The following is a 7,019-nucleotide window of genomic DNA, read 5'->3' as shown; positions in this document are numbered from 1 at the left end:
ACTCTCTCAATTGAAGCTCTTGATTTTATAGACTTTGAGAGGATAAGATGATGTGTCTTAGATCAACGGTCCTGATCAGATCTACAAATTTGAATGGCTATGAGAAAAGGTGAAGGTTGAGAGAAAGGGGGAAGGAGAAGACAAGTGTCACTCATCTCACCTTGACTGGGTTGTTGACTGGGGGAATCTAGGGATGGTTGGAGGAAATTTAGGCATGAGAGGATAAGTGGACTCAAGTCCTTCCTAAGATGTAGGGGGGTTGGAGAAAATATAGGAAATGGTTATGAAATAAGTATACGTACACAATTTTCATTATGTTTGGAGGTTGGAGATAAATGATGAATTAATATTAAGAAATATTAATTTCCTTAGCCACATGTTTGATGAGTTGGCAAAGGGAAGATGAAGTGGAGATGGAGGGTGAGTTGGAAAAGAACGATTAAATAGTTTAGGAATTATTTAATATTTAAGACTAGGAGAATAACTATTAAATATTAGATATTTAATTGTTTGGAGGAGATAATTAAATATTAGATATTTAATTAACTTGTTTAAAAAAATAATTAAATATTAGATATTTAATTAATTAGAAGAATAGGATAAATCATTTAATTAATAAAATATTAATTAATAGAAAGACATGAAAATGAATTAAATAAATTAATCTTTTCAAATTAACTATTTAATAGAAGAATAATTATTAAATAAATATAAAATATTTATTTAATTGCTCATATCCAATTTTTATGTGTATACACAATGTATTGCTCAAAATAGCATCTTAAATGCCTAGTTCAGTACCGGTTTTAGTTCAATCAGATACCTTAACCAAAACTTTTCATTCTCTTTACACATACCAATAAAAATCACCTATCCATTACATTACCAAAATAATCTATAAGATCTCATTCATATATGAGTCTTTTATAATACACTAAGTCGGCTTACAAATAAATAATTATATTTACAATATAATTCATATAAGAAAAACTTTATCCCATGTCGGCTTGAGTGTTGGTCTACTTCATTTCCAATGTAATTTGGATGCCAGTGAAAGTGTCTGTTGGGGCCTGTGCCTGCTGGTGTATGATGTCTTGAGATGTTGGTGCATGTGTAGAAACTTGTTGTTGGTTGGTTGCCAGTTGATTTCCATCAATGACAACATCAACTATTCTCATTAGAGTGTATAATGCCAACAATCTCCCCCTTTGGCATTGATGGAAACACTCATGAGAAAAATCCAAAACTTCTATCCAAAAAAAGAAGTGTGCTCCCCTTGAGAAGGTGATTCTATGATTCTAGTTTCTTTGTGTTAGTTACCTTATCCTCTGTTGGTTTCTCGATCTCTGGTTGCTCTACTTGTGTTGGTATCTTATTCTTATGAAAGTCAATAGTGTGTGTTGGTATCTCAAAGACCTTACTATCCTTAACATCATCTTCTTTAATTTTTGCAGTCTCCTTATCTACAACAATGTTAATATTTTGTGTATCCACATTCATGGTGAAAAGTATTTCAAACTCTGGGTTAGTATCATCATGAGTTATTTCATCAGTTGCCTTATCCGGTTGATTTTCTGTATGTACCAGTGATGCTAAAGTTAATGGAGGGGTGTCTTGAGCTAGTGGAGGGATGGTATCTATTACCTTTATAGCAAGTACACCACCAATCTTTCCTTTCCCTTTATCCTTTCAGTACACCTTAGCAAAATATTTGTCTATTTTATGTCTTTCCTTTTCCTCTTTCTTTTCCTTTTCAACGAAAAAGATATCCCATTTGTCCATAGTCTCATCAGCAATCTCTTTAACTCTCCTAGCCATTAGGCTCACTTGCCGATGTCCATTGATAAAAACTGATTGGTTTGCTTCAGAGATTAGCTCATCAATTTCTTCTCTAGAGTTTACAGAGTGCACTACCAATAATGCTTCAACTTTTAGCTTTTTATCTAGTTCCATCATTGACATTCTTTTAGCTTCTAGCCTTAAATATAAGTCATTCGGTAGATCCTTTACAACTTCAATCAAAACCTTCTTAGAGATATCTAAATGCAAAATTATACTAGCCTCTATAGTGTCCTTGTCTAAATCTTTGTAATAATCATAGTATTTATTTACATTGCAAATATTTCCATCCTATGTTACCTCATTTACTAGTTCCTCTAGTGTTATGGTATCCGGTGTCTTAGTCTATTTCTTCTTTGGTGTTAGTTTCTTTTTAGGTTCCCTTACACCCTGTTGCTTCTTCCTCAAAGTTCTAGTCCTTTTCTAGAGAAGGAGAGGGTACCGGTGAGGGTTTCCTCTTCTTTCTTTCAACTCTTTTGAACTCTATTGATTTCCCACTGTCTATATCTGAAGAAGTAACAACCAATGAAACATGAGCTTCAGGTTTCAATCCTTCCAATTTACTAGCAGATATACCACCTATGTTCATTAAATTTTCTTTAACCTCCTTGGCCATCTTAGATGCATCTCTAATAAAATTTTCTCTCCTTTTTCTCTACTTTTGCATTGAAACAACAATCTCAATGGTCTCAACATTACCAAAAATTTCTTCAGATGGTTCTTTAGGTGCATCCAGTAATGTTTTAGCATGTGTTTCATGAATGTTTAGATCAACTTCATAACTGATTTCAGTAACCCAAATAGTTCTAGGTATAACTACTTCCATCCATGTCTCATCATGTTTGATTACAAAGAAGATTTGTTTGTCATACTTGTCTACTATGCTCTGGGGTAACCTTTCTCTAGCTCTCATCTTAGTCTGAAAGTTTTTGAAGTAATTTGTTATAATGTTTTCACTGTTAGAGTCTATATCGGTGATATCTTCCTTGATTTGTTTGCCTACCGGGGTATCATATCCAAAGTCCTTATGACCAATGCCAGGTATCTCTTTGGTGAAGTAAAGCATTAGATACACAAGTAGGTTTCCAAAATGAAATTTCCCTTTCTTGTCACCCTTAATATTTTTTAGGTTGTCTATTAATTCATCTTTAAGCCATTCAAAAATATCAATCTTAGCATTGTTCTTTACCATCTCATATGCATTATGAATGCGTAAGCTGGAAACTGAATTCAATTTGTTTCGATGAGTTACTTTGTATCCAAGTACCATACTCACATATCTCACATTAGCATCAGTAATGTCATTAACCCTAATAGATATATTGTCAGATGTATCTCTAATTAACTCCATAAATCCCTTGTTAGGTATATTCTTACTTTTGTTGGGCCTACTACTAGTTGAGGGTAAACCAGTAACTACCTTGATTACTTCCTTGGAGATTTTAAAAATAGAGTCAAGCCACATGAACTCTCCATGAACTCTACTCAAAACTAGACAGACTACCTCCTTAGTAAATTCAGGTATGTTCAGTATCTTAATTAATCCTAAGTCTTCAAATATCTTATGCTCCAGTTTATTTAAACCTTGTTCATCAGTAATGACACCACTGTACATGTTCTCCAAATCATCAGTTCCTATATTTTCTATGTTGTAGTGAATGTAGATTCTAGGATCTGTTGGGACCTATTAAATTCTATGGGTTTTGAATTTTTTATTTTTCATGAGAGCATTTAGAAAATTAAACCTTTGTAGTGCAAGTTTGTAATTCTCTTTGAACTTGAACCCTTGAACCATTTTGGTTCAAGGTTCAAGGTTCAACTGCTTCTCCTACTTATGTCGTGACTTTGTATTATTTGTTTTAATAAGAATGTGTGAATAAGTATTGTCTGTTTTGAACCATTTGCTAATCAATTCAAGGTTCATGGTTCAATGTGTCCCTTTCTTTCACTAAAGGTCTTTGCTTTTTATTTTTCCACTTAAGCAGAAGGGTTTGTGTGTTGCCAAGAGGGGCCCCCTTTTTTATGTCTAGGCCTGGGTGGGTTCTATTAAATTTTAATTTTTGCCTAACTTATGTCTTTCCTATGTATTTGTCAGCTTCCTAAAGATCAATCAGGTTCTTGTTGATCTCGCGGTTGTCACTATACCGCAACCCAAAAGTGCTCGATGGTTATTCATCACCACATGGAGACTAAATAGTGGAGCATGCTGGAAAAGGCTAAGGCAAACCTTTTATCCCATATTGGCTGCAAGGAGGAGCATTTCAGTATTTATGTGCAAGGCTGCATATATCTTATGTGTTGAAGCTTACAAGATTTTGGCAAATAGTAGCTCAGAGGCGGTGGGCCCCCTTGCGTGCATCTCAAAGCACCCAAAATTTTGTAGCAAAAGGGAAAATAAAATAGCGAGCAGGTTGTAGAAGATCAGACAATAGTCACTATACCACAGCATGAAAGTGTTTGACTATTAATAGCCATGACTTGGCGACTGATGAGCTGGCAGGCCAAGTGGCACCGAGGTAAGCACTGAGCAAGTTATTAGGTTCCATGTGGTGACATGTAGTTGATGAGGTGTCAGACAAGTGGTGGACACATGGTGACGTTGTGGCATAAGATGTAGCCGCTCAGAGGGGCTAGGGGTCGAGCAGATCAACAAAGATCAATGGTGATCAAGATAGATCCAAGGGTTGTCACAATGTCACGATGTAAAAATGCTCACCCGATATTGCCTGCGACTTGGCAACAAACCACTAGTGGTGAACCATGGCCAACAGTTGATGCAAGCGGTTAAGGCAGGTGATTCATTCCAACAGTTAGTGGAGGTTGTGCTAAGATGTCAAAGTGGAGAGACAAAATGAATACCCATGCGATAGGTGGCACCCCATTGTGAACTCTGGAGCCAATAAAATGGTAACATGTAGCAGATGGGTGGCATATCATCAAGTTGTATATCAAGCAAATGATAGCTTTGATAGATCTCAAAATGTACTCACTGAAGGCATCAGTTTCATCAACAAGTGAAGGTGTCGATGAAACTTGGGTTTTGATAAGATGACAAAATAGTTCATCAAGTGCTTGGATCCATCGACAAAGGGCACATCAAGGAGATTTCAATTGGTTTCATCAAAAAGTGAAGGTCAGATCGGTTAAACTCATAAGTAACTATCTGTAGAATAGTAACCAAACTGGTTAAGGTCAGATCGGTTAAAGTCATACAATGTTCTTCACTAGAATAGAACCTATTAGGAATATAGATCTCTATTAGGAGATAAGTCCTATTAAAGAATACCTTGTTAAAGGATTTCAGATCCACAGTTGTGAACCACCTTGTTAGAGGATTTACAAAGGCTTTGTTGGGCCTACCCAATTAAGGGTTTCAGACTTGTCGAAGATATTAGTAATCAACAAGTCAATAATCTAGATAATAGCACAGTATGCTTAATTAGATCCTTGACAGCTCATTGTTAATGCATTTCAGCATTACTTCAGTCTTCTATATCTGTACACTCTATCTCTTCACATAGACCTAATCTTCTCTTCAATGATCACACATAACCTTTTCTATTCTATATCTCATACATGCAAACCCTAGACATGATGTCCTTATAAAGGAATTTGATTTCATGTTGGTCCAATAGAATTAGACTACAAGTTTCTAGGTACAGTGCATCTAGACACATTTGGTAACATGACACAAAATCACCATTAAAGTGTCGGTGGATGATAACTCATCACACATTACAATAATATCAGTTGGTAACTCATCACAAATATATATTGGTTAATACAATATACCGATTACCGGTTGTCAAAAATGAAGACTGGAAGATCGTAGTGTTCCGATCAAAAGTTAACTACTGCTTGGGTCCTTTGTACCGCTTGAGATCCTCAAACCGCTTTGGGTCCTCATACTGCTTGGGATCTTCAGTCAATTTGTGACCGGTAAACCATCCTTTGTAAAATACTGATAGTCTAAAGACTATACATTCAATAATACACAATACCGATTGGAGCAACTACTGGCTGAGCATAACTCATACATCAAGAAAGTGTGTGTCCATCAATGACAATCAAAACATCATCAAAATGCCAACAATCTCCCCCTTTGGTATTGATGGAAACGCTTATGAAAATTTTGACATCTAAGTGTTTTTACAACAATAACACAAAAGATGCTACAATCAAGATTACTCCCCTTAAGCATATACACTACCCCCTTTGCACAAATTACAAGTAAGTGCATAAACATTCACCAAAATTTTAATGTATGTACACTACTCCCCCTTTGCCAACAATGACAAAGTAATGCAAACTATCCTTTTTATAAAATAACACAGAGTAGATGTTCATGAAAATAAGGAATGAAATTTCTCAAAAATAGATTAAAAGTTCTGCACAAAAATCTTCATGTCCAATGTCCATGACTCAAGTAGCATGGTAGCTATCTCACTTTCAGTCTTCATCTAGAATGTCAGTTCTTCCATTGCATTGATGGTACTCAGCTCTTGAGTTATCGTGATGGCTTCCAAGTTGAGAAAACATCTCTGAAGAACCTACAATTTAAGTAATAGGAGTAGTTGAAGCTCCTGCAAATCTTGAGTCCGATTGCTGATCTCTAAGTCCATCTTGGCAATCTGACGCTGAAAATGATGAATAGTTTGTCCATAGACAGTGAATAAATCATAGAGCATCTTGAAGTTGCTGATGTATTCCTGTAACTCCGATTGGAGTTGAGCTTTCTGTTTGAGCACATCTTCACAAAATAGATGGGGTTGGCAGATTTTACTCAAAAGTAATTTACCCTCACCCATAGCAACACTGATATCATTCTGTTGCTTCAATAGTTATGTCCCGAGTTTATTCATTTGCTTGACTAAGGCAATATTGAGTTCCTTTCAATGGTTCTTTCTTGCAGTTGCTTGAGCAACATCTTCCAAGCATTGTACCTAGTCCTCTACTACGGTACAAAGAAGTTTGATCTTGGATAGAGAGGAGTTAGTACTGGGGAGGTTAGTACCGGGAATTAGACTAGTAAGGGTGTCAACTGCAATTTGTATGACATCCTGTTCTTTCTTCTTCCACAATTCTTCCAGTCTCTCCTATGCAATTTTGATGCCTCAAAGTAGCTCAGACTCATCTGCTAATTGAGTCAGACATGCAAGAGTTAGATCAATAGGATTGAT

This window comes from Cryptomeria japonica, chromosome 6 (genome assembly GCF_030272615.1).
Source record: "Cryptomeria japonica chromosome 6, Sugi_1.0, whole genome shotgun sequence".
Classification (NCBI taxonomy): Eukaryota; Viridiplantae; Streptophyta; class Pinopsida; order Cupressales; family Cupressaceae; genus Cryptomeria; species Cryptomeria japonica.
This window is presented reverse-complemented; position numbering follows the sequence as displayed.